Source organism: Mustela erminea, chromosome 16 (genome assembly GCF_009829155.1).
Source record: "Mustela erminea isolate mMusErm1 chromosome 16, mMusErm1.Pri, whole genome shotgun sequence".
Taxonomy (NCBI): domain Eukaryota; kingdom Metazoa; phylum Chordata; class Mammalia; order Carnivora; family Mustelidae; genus Mustela; species Mustela erminea.
In genome coordinates, this window is record NC_045629.1 from 18,020,197 (window position 1) to 18,032,791 (window position 12,595).

The 12,595-nt window shown below is 35.3% G+C and overlaps 1 protein-coding gene across 5 annotated transcripts in view; it reads left to right on the top strand.

Annotated features, from left to right (window-relative positions):
- DNAJC5B (DnaJ heat shock protein family (Hsp40) member C5 beta) overlaps positions 1 to 12,595 on the top strand; it is a 97,714-nt gene that overhangs the window by 42,274 nt on the left and 42,845 nt on the right. The gene's annotated exons all lie outside the window — the stretch shown is intronic.

Sequence of the window (12,595 nt, forward strand, 5' to 3'; positions counted from 1 at the left end):
GGCAAATTGTGATAGGCCCCCAATTAAAGACAAAAGCTTCTTGCAAGACCAAGTAATCAGAATCTTGAACCTCATGTCCCCTGTTCTACAATATAGACTGTTAGAAATAGACAAGTATGAAACTCACTTTTTGGGCCTTATAAAAAGGAAGCTTGTGTTCTAGGCCTTCAGTGTGAGAGAAAGACAGAGATCACTGAGAATGACCAGGAGTTTTGATTTAACTTAAATGATATAGCATCATGGAATCTGGTAGAGGGATTTTAAAAGTGGGGGGTGGATTGTCACAATTGTCATATTTTATGCTATGCTTTTCAAGTCTTCAATCTTGATTTTTCATATCTGATCTAGTTCAGAGTTAGATATAATTGGGAAAAACTTAAATATATTTTTCTTTAGAGCTCCAAGAAATTAAAAAAGTATTGAGCAGGAAATACTGTATAAAATTTGAAATTGCTCAAAATGAAGACAATAACATTTATTCATAATAATGTCTCTATCAGTAATTATTGATATTTTGTTTTCTTCTAGTCTTTTTTTCTGTCTAGATAAGACATTTAAAAATCAAATTGGATTTGTCAATACCCCTTATTTTTTAACAAGGTTCTATCATGTAAATATCTTGGTATTATTAAATACTGAATTTTTTTTTAAAGATTTTATTTATTTATTTGACAGAGATTACAAGTAGGCAGAGAGGCATTCAGAGAGAGGAGGAAGCAGGCTCCCCGCTGAGCAGAGAGCCCGACGCGGGGCTCGATCCCAGGACCCTGGGATCATGGCCCGAGCCGAAAGCAGAGGCTTTAACCCACTGAGCCCCCCAGGTGCCCCATAAATACTGAATTTTTTTAATGAAGCTTATAGTCATCCTGTAGTATCATCACTTTGAGCTATTTTTTTAAGTTCTTTTAATTTCCTCCTATACTTGATATTCCTACATGCAAATCATGATGCATATTTCCAAATATTTCATAATTTTCCTTTTATAGATTATTTAAAGATTATTTATTTATTGAATAAATTATAGCATGCAAGTAGGAGTGGGGAGGAGATGCTGAGGGAAAGGGAGAGTGGGAATCCTAAGCAGACTCCCTGTTACCACAGAACCCCCTACAGGGCTCTATCTCACAATCCTGAGATCATGACCTAAGCCAAAATCAAAAGTTGGACATTCAATCGACTGAGCCACTCAGATCCCCCTTATTTCCTTATCAAGGAATAAAGGTGTGCCTTTCGAGGAAAAATTAAATCAAAATATAAATGAAAGTTTCAGATTTTAATTGGTTACTTCTTGATTTGACCTTGAACTTGGTTTTTTAAAACTTAGAGTGTATATATTTTTTGACATATGGGAGTTTAGAATTATGAAGACAAATTTGCTAGTAATTTTCTTTGTGGATTTTATCTGTGATGTTTAAAAAGCTACTCTTTATTATAATATTATAAAAATATTAACCCATGTCTTCTTTCAGTACATTTATAATTTATTTTCACATTAAATCTTTGATCCATTTGGAGTTTATTATGACATATGGTATGAAGGTGAGAGTCTAGATTTGTTTTTTCCCAAATCACTAGCCTACAAATATTTATTGACTTTCCATTTCTGTGTACGAATGGGAAATTCTTTGACTTTGGATTGTAACCCTCACCATGTGGTAAACCGTGGGACCTGAAATGCCTTTAAGAAGCATGTGAAGAATAAATGACAGAGGTGAAAATTGCCATTTGGACCCAAACAGTTCTGTGAAAATGGTCAAGGAGCTTGATCCAAAGTCACTATCAATCTTCTAGTTTATGTTTCACTTAAGGTACTAGGGACAGAAAGTCTTTGCCATTTCATTGCTCCCCAGAGTTATTTAGAAGTGTACCTGGGAGCTGTTCAACCTCCTGTGGATAGATACCCTTGGCTGAAAGTTATTAGACTTGTCTTTTGAGGCTTCAGGCTGAGACACCATGCTGGAAGTGGGGGTTTGGAATCAAAGTAATTACACCGCAAGCTTATTACCTATAAAGATGCTCCCCCAAATGAGAAAAAGAGTGATACCTAACTACCTTGTAAGCCTTAAAACCCACTTTACTTTACAAATGTGACTTTTAATTGCCTCAATTAATTTTGTAAGCTAAAATTTCAGGTCATATCCTAATTAAGGCACTAATTATGCTGAGTTGTTTGCAAGTTTAATAATTACAACCTAAAATCTTTTCATGTAATCAGTGTCCTGCTATTAATTTTGTTTTAATGTCATACAAATATCATTTTTTCCAGCTGATTAGGGTGCTAGTATGCTGCCAAAAGCATCTACTTCTAACTAAATTACACATTTGTATTCTGCAAGTTATTATTCAAAATGTATGAGCAGGCTGAAAACCCACTGAGAACATTATTCTTATATTCAGAGATCTTGATCAAAGCAGTCACAATATAGCGAAATTAAAAGTCAGTGAAATTTAATAAAATTACAAACTGTTGAATCCATACTCTGCTTGACCAATGTTGCAATGCTTGGTTGTGCTCTTGAAAGCAAGGCTGAATTAGATTTCTTCTTCTACATTTTATTTTTATTTTTGAACAGATAATATATTCACCTGATTAAAATAAGAACATGCAAACACATATACAAAAAAACTTTCCCTTCTACTTCATATTCCCTAGGTTCCCTCCTCAGGAAACGCAATTCTTTGAGTACCATCTAGAGAGATTTTAGGCCTATATAAGCTTATATAGAGATCTTCTGATCTGAGCAAAATGGTGTAGACTTGTTTCTCTCTGCTCCTTCCTGTCAAGCATAACTAAAAGCCTTGGAAAAAACACAAGTGACAACTAGAGAAGAATCCTAAAAAGTAGAAACAGGAAGATGAATTAGTTAGGGACCAGAGGACCAAGGGAACAACACAGTGGCAGGGCATGCTCTGATTCTCCATCCAAGAGACTATAACCCAGGCCCAGCCTTTCCAGATACCCAATCTAGCAAGAGAAAGCAGACAGATAGCCCTATTCTTCCTCCAAACTGAGCAGGAGTCCTGGCAACAACTCTAGACAAGCCCAGAAGAAATAGCAAGGAGAACAAACTGAATGTTCCCCAAACAGTAAACTACCAGAGAACTTACCCACCATCTGAGACTCCCTTCTCCTACCCAGGGACTTCACCTGACAGGGGAGATTAGCAGGTAGGATTCTTTCACCAGCACCCAGACCAGAAAGTGTGTTCTGTCTCTGCAGCCTGGAGATTCCCTTTCTCCACATAATGGCACCAAGCCACTCAGCCTGGGAAGCTCCTTTCACTTCCTCAGCTAGTACCAACAAGTACCAGTGCGGTCTCAGAGGCAGGAGACAAAGAAGACAAACATAGTACCATCAAGGCTCTGAAAATCAAACTGTCATTGGAGCCACCGCCCATAAAAGTAGGCTATGACCAACATGCTAAATCTAAACGGTCAATGCCTGTTAAAATAAAAAATTTAAGACCCAGAGTCTCCTAACATAATAGCAAAAATTTCCAGATACAATTAAAATCAGTTATCATACTAAAAAAAACAAAAACAAAAACAAAAACCAAACCACGAGAATTGTAACTTGAATGAGAAAAGATAATTCTCAGCGTCTCACACTGAGATGAACCAGACATTAGAATTATCTGACAAGTAACTATCATAAAATTCCACAAACAATTACAAATTCTCTTTAAACAATTGAAAATAAAAGCATCAGAAAATTTCAGAAGAGAAATAAGAATTTTAAAATGGAACCAATGGAAATTAAAGAACTTATAATAAAAATAACTTGAAGAGTTCAGTTGTAGAGTACAGCTAACAGACGACGGAATCAGTGAAGTTGAGGACAGATCCATAGAATTTACCCAATTGGAACAAATGAGAGAAAATAAACTGAAAACAAACAGAGCCTCAGGAACCTATAAGACCATAACAAAAGATCCAACATTCATAGAACTGGTGTCATAGGAGGGGGGAAAGACTGAAGGAGTATTCAAAGAAATAATGACTGGAAATTTCCCAAATATAACAAAACATATAAATTCACAGATCAAGCAGCTAAGTGAATTCCAGAAAGGATAAATCCAAAGAAATCCATGCCCAGACACATCATAATTATACTTCTGAAAACTAAAGACAAAGAAAATATCTTGAAAGCAGCCAGAGAGAAACCATGCATTATTGATAGAGGGACACCAATTCAAAAGGCAACAAATTTCTCACCTGAAACAAAAGAGGCCAGAAGAGGTAGCACACCACTTTTCAAGAAATAAAAGAAAGAAAATTACTGTAAACTGAAAATTCCAAATCTGATGAAACTATACCTAGGGAATGAAGGGGAAATTAAAAAATTCCTACATGAAGGAAAACTGAGAGATTTTTGTCACTTAGCCAGATATGCTTTTACAGAATAGCTGAAGGACATATTATAAAAGAAATGATAAAAGAAGGAATCCTACATTATTAAGGAAGGAAGAAAGAACAATGGAAAATATACAAATATGGGTAAATACAACATACTATCATCTTCATGAATTTTCTAAATTATATATGACAACTGACACAAAAATTCTAAAACCATCTGGTACTCAAGACAATGATATTTAAAAGTGGGGAGGACAAGAAATGAAATGAAAATGTTCTGTGCTTAGATTGGTAAAACACTCATATCAGTAGACTGTGATGAATTATATATACATACTCAACCACTAAGAAAACTGTACAAAGTAATGTACTCCCAAACACTACAATAAAGCTCTTCAGCCCTGGGAGATTTCTGGGAGGCCCTAGGCACCAAACTTCCAAGCATGCCATGAATTGCCCAGATTCCTAGCCATTAACTGAGATGGCTCAAAGATGGCATCCCTACCATAGCCCTACAACAAAGCTACAGAATTCTGTGTTCCCCTTGGTAACATGAATGAGGCAAATACAGTTCACCAACCACTTTAGGCCCATCATAGGGTATGTCACTGTTCTTGACACTGACTGGCACATAAAAATCCTTCACTCCAAACCCAGAAGATTGTTGATCTATACCTTACACTGCTGCCTAATTATAATGAAGCTAGAAAGGCTGATCAGGGCATGTAGCATGTAGTATGTCTAGAATCTCTTAGAATCCTAATGGCTTTATAACAAGGCTTGATCATTATTCAACAAATATTTCTTGAGTACTGTTTTGAGCACTGAGAAAATTGCATTGAAAAAAAGAGATGAAATCCCTACTTTCCTGAAGCCTATATTCTGGGCTGGGGGAGAAGAGGGGCTTAGTAATAAGGTATACACAGTCTATCAGATATTGGTAAGAGCTGTGGAGAAAAGCAAAGCAAGTAAGATGTTGGGGAGTGCTAGGAGTGGTGCTTGAAGTTACATATTCTCTTTGAGGTGTTCCAAGTTGATTTTAACACTAAACTCCCTCAGTTGCAGTGAATTTTAAGTATAAAGTAGCAGCAGTTAAGAGTAGAGGGTATGAAGTCAGAAGGACCTGGATTCAAACCTCTTCTCTTAGCCTCATTTTTTTCATGATTAAAATGGAGAAAACAGTACTGATTGCAGAGGGTTGCTAAGAATAAAAGAAGTAATATATGTAAAGTGTTTAGCCAAGTTCTGACACACAGTTACTGTGTACCACAAAGAATACATAAGGCACCAGAGAAAGAAGCCTGTAGAATGGCATTCTTCAAAGTTGGCTACGGCATGGGTGTAAGAAGACTGTCCAAGAAATATGTGTGTGTATGCATGCCTACGCATGTATGTGTGAGAGTGAGTGTGTGTGTGTGTGTGTGTGATGACTGTGTGTATAGTTTCTGTGATATTTAAATTCTGTTGATAAATTTAAAGGAGTGTTAAAACTTTTATTTTAACATGTCAATGTCTATAATATGCTGAAAATTACACCCTTTGCATCTGTTTTAACTTAAAATGTTGAGAGGACAATTTCTCAAATTTATTTTAAGGAGCATATAAGCAAAAAATTAGAATCTAATTGAGAGAGGGAGAGAGAAAGAGAAAGATGGAAACCTAAACATCATACCCAAAATGATTATGAGGAGCCATTTAGGCTGATTGGGAGAGAAAGGCGATGGGGGCCTTCCCTGTAGCATATTATATATTCCATAACTCACTTGGCTGTTATGAGAGCATAAAATTCTCACAGGTTGTAATTCACTCTTCTTTTCTGCCTTTCCCATTCCATCAATTCCCTCAGGCCAAGCATTATGTTTTGTCTTCCATTGCACTTCCATTAGTTCTAGCTAATATTTACTAAATTCAAAGATGAATTGGTCAACAGACAGATTTTGCCTGTGGGTGTATGTCTCTCTCTCTTTTTAGCTTTGTCAGGACCTTGTCTCAAATGTTTTGCCACGTAGTTGAGCAAAGAGTCATTCACTGACCCAGTAAAGAGAGGGACAGCTCAGCAAGGAAAGACTACAGTTTCAGACTGGGACACAGTGCACTTTTTTATGGCTTGAGATCCTCAAGTAAAATGTAGTTAGGGGATAAGGAGTAGAAAACTCTCAGAAAATAGAGCCAGTTATGTAATATAGAAAACGTGAGTATCGAGTATTCAAAGTCTCACATGCAACTTAAATGTTAGTTTTTATTTACACTGATGTGTACATTTTTAAATTTAGATAGAAACAAGAGTAAGATACCCAAAGGAAAGTCAGCAGGTTTTTCTAGTGTTTTGGGTACAGGGACCTAACAAAATGCTGGCCTACTTGAGGAGAAATGAGACAAAGAGGTAGCCCTTCCTTAGCTCCTCAGAAAAAAACACAAAATCAGAGTGAACTAGTTTTGTACATTAGCACCTGGGTTTCTGTGCCTCATGGATGAGCTTGTTGATGAGGTACCAAATATCTTGGTTCACAGGGCACAGGGACTCGATTTTTCTATTTCATTCAATTTCACATGGAATTTTCTGGAAATCATCCTCCATCTCTGAAGAGGTGAGTTTGCACAGAGTAGACCAACATGAGGCAAATGCTATTCTCACAAGAAGCAGGAAAGAGTGTCATTTCCATAGTGATCTGTGGCAACCCCAATCTGTGGTGCTTTTACCCATCTTTATTAGCAATTATAGGTCATAACAGAGGCTGCTTATGAATAAAGTGTAAATGTCAGGGGAATGCATAGCTAATAGAAGAATTGTAAATATTTACAAGGCAAAGTGATGATTCAAGCTCACAAGATAAATTGAAATTAATCTCTATCAGTACTAATTTGTTTCCTGAATTCTAAAACCTTCCACTAAAAAGAAGAGTATATGAGGCTATCTCAGAGTTATCTTTCAGGTCAGTGGTATAACCCCCTTTATCCCATGGCAAATATTCTTGGTCCTTTTAGTTCTTCACACTACTTCATTTGTTCCTGGGCACTAAAATTGTTATGACCAATGACATTTTTTTCCCCACCCACTCATTCACTCATCCGATTTACTTTTGGATACTTATTTATTTATATTATACTCTCACCCTATAAAGAGTTAGATTTAGTAAGGTTGAAAGATACATATAGAAGGACAAGCAAAATAAGGGAGACTGTGGTAAGAAGAATAGATTGACTTGAGCATAGAATTCATATTAATCATTTAAATGAAAAAATGCTTCATTCCATCACTTATACCTGTCCTAGAAACTATGCTAGTTTCTATAAAGAAATCAGTTCTGACATATCCCTGGGAATCTAGAAGCTACTCACCTGCCCACAGTTGTACACACACTTGGGAAAGATTTGAGAAAGCCCTAAGTTCTCGCTTCTGGCTGACCTTGTAGCTCTGTTCAAGCAGGAATAAAGGCTAAGGGAGAGTTGTAAACTCTCTGGCTCAGCACTGAAGATGTGTCCTAACACACATAAAATTCTATATATAGGGCGCCTGGGTGGCTCAGTGGGTTAAGCCGCTGCCTTCGGCTCAGGTCATGATCTCAGGGTCCTGGGATCGAGTCCCGCATCGGGCTCTCTGCTCAGCAGGGAGCCTGTTTCCTCCTCTCTCTCTCTCTGCCTGCCTCTCTGCCTACTTGTGATCTCTCTCTGTCAGATAAATAAATAAAATCTTAAAAAAATTCTATATATAGTAAAACCATCCATATAAAATGAAGGGGATATTAATTTATTTCTAGATAAATGAGTAACTGAGTCATTGGCAGACCTTTTCTATAAGAAATGCCAAAAGGAATCCTTCAGAGTGAAATGAACACTGGACCATAATCTGAATCCACATGAAAAATTAGGGAACACCAGTAAAGGTAACTTCACAGGTAAATATGTTTGTAGGTCCTCTTTTTTTCCTATCTAATTTAAAAGATAATTGCATAAAACAATAATTACATATCTATGTTGAATGACTCACAATGTATAAGGATGTAATTTGCAACAATAGCAGCATTAATGAGGAGGTGGAACTATATAGAAGTTTTTGTGTACTTTTGACAGCATATTAATGTGAACTAGATATTTTAAAATTAAGATGTTAATTGTAATCCGAAGGGTAACCACATACACTAAAAATGCCTTAAAAATATATAAAAGAAATGATACAGGAATTATATAATTCCTAGTAATGGAAAGAAGCTAGTAATAGTAATAGGAGAATTGAACGAAAGGGATATAAGAATATAAATAGAAGAGGGCCTGGGTGGCTCAGTCGGTTACTGTTCAACTCTTGATTTTAGCTCAGGACTTAATCTCAGGGTTGTGAGTTAAAGCCCTGCATTGGAATCCATGCTGGGCATGGGGTCTACTTAAAAAAAAAAAATAGAAAGAAAGAAAAAAAAGATACAAATAGTAAAATGACCAAAGTCCTTCCTTATCAGGAATTACTTTAAATATAAGTGGATTAAACTCTCAACCTAAAAGACAGCGATTGGCAAGTGATTTAAAAAAAAAAAAAAGATTCAATTCTATGTTGTCTCTAGGAACAGTCACCTTAGATTAAAAGACAAATAGGATGAAAGTGAAAGTTGTAAAAAAAAAATATTATATGGAAGTAGTAACCCAAAGAGAGCTGTAGTGGCTATACTAGTATCAGACAAAATAAACTTTAAGATAAAGTTATCAGAAACCAAAAAGGAAATTTATTTATTTTTTTAAGTCAATCTTTCTAGAATATATAACAGTTGGAAACATATATGTGCCTAAAAACAGAGCCCTGAAATACATGGAGAAAAACTGATGGAATTGAAGGGAGGGACAGATGGTTCAAAAGTAATATTTGGAGACTTCAATAACTCACTTTCAATAGTGAACAGAGCAACTAGACAGAAGATCAGCAAGGAAACACAAGGCTTGTACAATACCATAAACCAGCTAGAACCGTTGAACATCTACAGAACAATCCACCCAATAACAGAAGTGCTCATGGAATATTCTCCATGTTAAACCATATGTTTGTTCACAAAACAAGTATCAATAAATTCAGAAATATTTGAATCAAAGTGTGTTCTTGGCTACAATGGAATAAAATTTGAAATAAATAACAGAAGGAAATTTGGAATAATCAGAAACATGTAGAAATTAAACAACACACTCCTAAATAACTAACGCATCAAAGAAGAAATCACATGGGAAATTGGGAAATACTCTGAGATCAATGAAAACAAAAACTTATGGGATGAAATGAAAGTAATTATCAGAAGGGAATTTAGAATGGTAAATGCCTACATTAAAAAGGAACAGAGATATCAAATAACTTAAACTTCAACTTTAAGAAACTAGAAAAAGAATCACAAATTAGACCAAAAGCATGAGGGGAAATAAGACTAGTAAAGATTAGAGTGAAAACAAATGAAATAAAGACTATAAGAATGAGAAAATCCACAAAACCAAAAGCTGGTTATTTCAAAACACCAACAAGACTGACAAATCTTACCTAAACTGACCAAGAAAAAGAGAAAATTCAAATTACTAAAATAAGGAATAAAAGCACAGGGACATTACAATTGACCTTGAAAGAAAAAAAAATTATAAAGAAGACTATGAACAATTGCTTACCAATAAAATTAGACAACCTAGATAAAATGAACAAATTCTTAGAAACACACAAACTAATAAATTCACTCAAGAAGAAATAGAAAATCTAAGTAGATCTATAAAATGTAAAGATTGAGTTCATATTCAAAAAAATATCCAACAATGAAGAGTCCTGATCCAGGTGTCTTCACTGGTGATTTCCACCAAGGAGAAGGAGAAGGAGGAGAAATAACAATAATCCTTTCTCAAATTCTTCCAAAAAAGTAGGAGAGAGGACACACCCTAACTTCTTCTATAAAGCCAGGGTTACCCTCATAATAAAGTTAAAGACATTACTAGAAAGTGACAGGACTATAAATCTTATGAATATAGATGCAGAAATCCTCAAGAAAATACTAGAAAACAGAATTCAACAACATATTAAAAAGATGATACACTATGACAAGTATTATTTATTCTAAGAATATAAAGTTAGGTCAATATATGCAAATCAATGTATTTTACCAGATTAATAGAGAATGGGGCACCTGGGCAGCTCAGTCCGTTAAGCATCTAACTCCTAATTTTCACTCAGGTCATGATCTCAGGGATCTGGAATTCAGCCCCACATCAGACTACATGATCAGCAGGGAGTCTGCTGGAGATTTTCTCTCTCCTTCTTCCTCTGCTTCTCCTCCTGCTCACTTCCTCTCTCCTTAAATTAAAGAAATTAAAGAAAGAGAAAAAAAATGCATATTCATCTTGATAGATGCAGAAAAGGCTTTTGACAAGACCCAATACCTTTCATGACAAAAATATTCAACAAACTAGCAACAGAAGGGAATTATCTCAACTTGATAAGGGGCATCTATAAAAAAACTCATAGCTATCATCATATTTAAGTGTTAAAGACTGAAAACTTTCCCCCAAAGATCTGGACCAATATAGGAATGTCTTCTCCCATTACTTCTTTCAATGGTGTATTAGAATTTATACTAAGACAATTCAGCTAGAATAAGAAATAAAAGGAGTCCAGATAGGAAAGGAAGGAAACTATCTCTATTCACAGATGACATTATCTTATACATAGAAAAACATACTGAATACATGTTAGTGTGCATGTACACACACAATTAGAACTAACAAATGGGTTCAGCAAAGTTTTAGGACTTAAGTTCAATATACAAAAATCTATATGCCAGCACAATCCAAAAATAAAATTAAGAAAAGAATTTCATTCAAAATAACATCTAAAAGAATAAAATACTTAGGAAAAAAATTTAACCAAGGAAGTAAAAGACTTACACTGAAAACTATAAAACGTTGTTGACATAAATTAAAGGCCTAAATACATGGAAAGACATCCCATGTTCACAGATTATAAGACTAAATATAATTAAGATGAATCTACATATTTGATGCAATCTTATCAAAATTCCAACTACATTTCTGCAGGATTGGATAAACTTATCCTAAAATTCACATGGAAGTGAAATGCAAAGAACCCAGAATAACAAAACAGAATATTGAAAAAGATGGATCAAGTTGAAGGACTCAACGCTTTCTGATTTCAAAACTTATCACAAAATTGCAGTAATCAAAAAAAAAAAAAAAAAACAAACCAAACAGTATGGTACTGGCCTAAAGACAGATACATAAATCAATGGAATAGAATTAAAAGTTCAGAAATTAGGGCGCCTGGGTGGCTCAGTGGATTAAGCCGCTGCCTTCGGCTCAGGTCATGATCTCAGGGTCCTGGGATCGAGTCCACATCGGGCTCTCTGCTCAGCAGGGGGCCTGCTTCCCTTCCCCTCTCTCTGCCTGCCTCTCTGCCTGCTTGTGATCTCTCTCTGTCAAATAAATAAATAAAATCTTTAAAAAAAAAAAGTTCAGAAATTAACCCATACATCTATAGTCAAGTGAATCTTCATAAGGATGTCAAAACCATTCAATGAGAAAAAGATCTTTTCAACAAATATGCTGGCACAACTAGATATCCACATGTAAAAAAATGATTTCGATCTTCTACCTCACACCTTATACAAAATTTACTCAAAATGCATCAAAGCCCTAAAACTACAAAAATTAGAACAAAACAGGAACGAATCTTTAAGGCCTTGGATTAAGCAACTGTTTTTAAAAATATGACACAAGAGAAAAAACAGATAAACTGGACTTCGTCAAAATTAAAAACTGTTGGGGTACATGGGTGGTTCAGTGGGTTAAGCCTCTGCCTTCAGCTCATGTCATGATCTCAGGGTCCTGGGATCAGTCCCGCATCTGGCTCTCTGCTCAGCAGGGAGCCTGCCTATCCCTCTCTCTGTGCCTGCCCCTCTGCCTACTTGTGATCTCTCTCTGTGTCAAATAAATAAATAAATAATCTTAAAAAAATTTTTTTAAAGATTTTTTTAAAAATTAAAAACTGTTGTGCACCAAAGGACACCATCAAGAAAATAAAAAGACAGCTCACAGAACTATAGAAAATATTCAAATAAGATATCTAACAAGTGTTTAATATCCAGGATATATAAAGAATACTTACAACTCAACAATAAAAAGACAACACAATTAAAAAATGGGCAAAGATTTAAAATGGACATTTTTCCAAAGGAGATATACAAATGGCCAATAATTACTAGATTAAAATCATTAC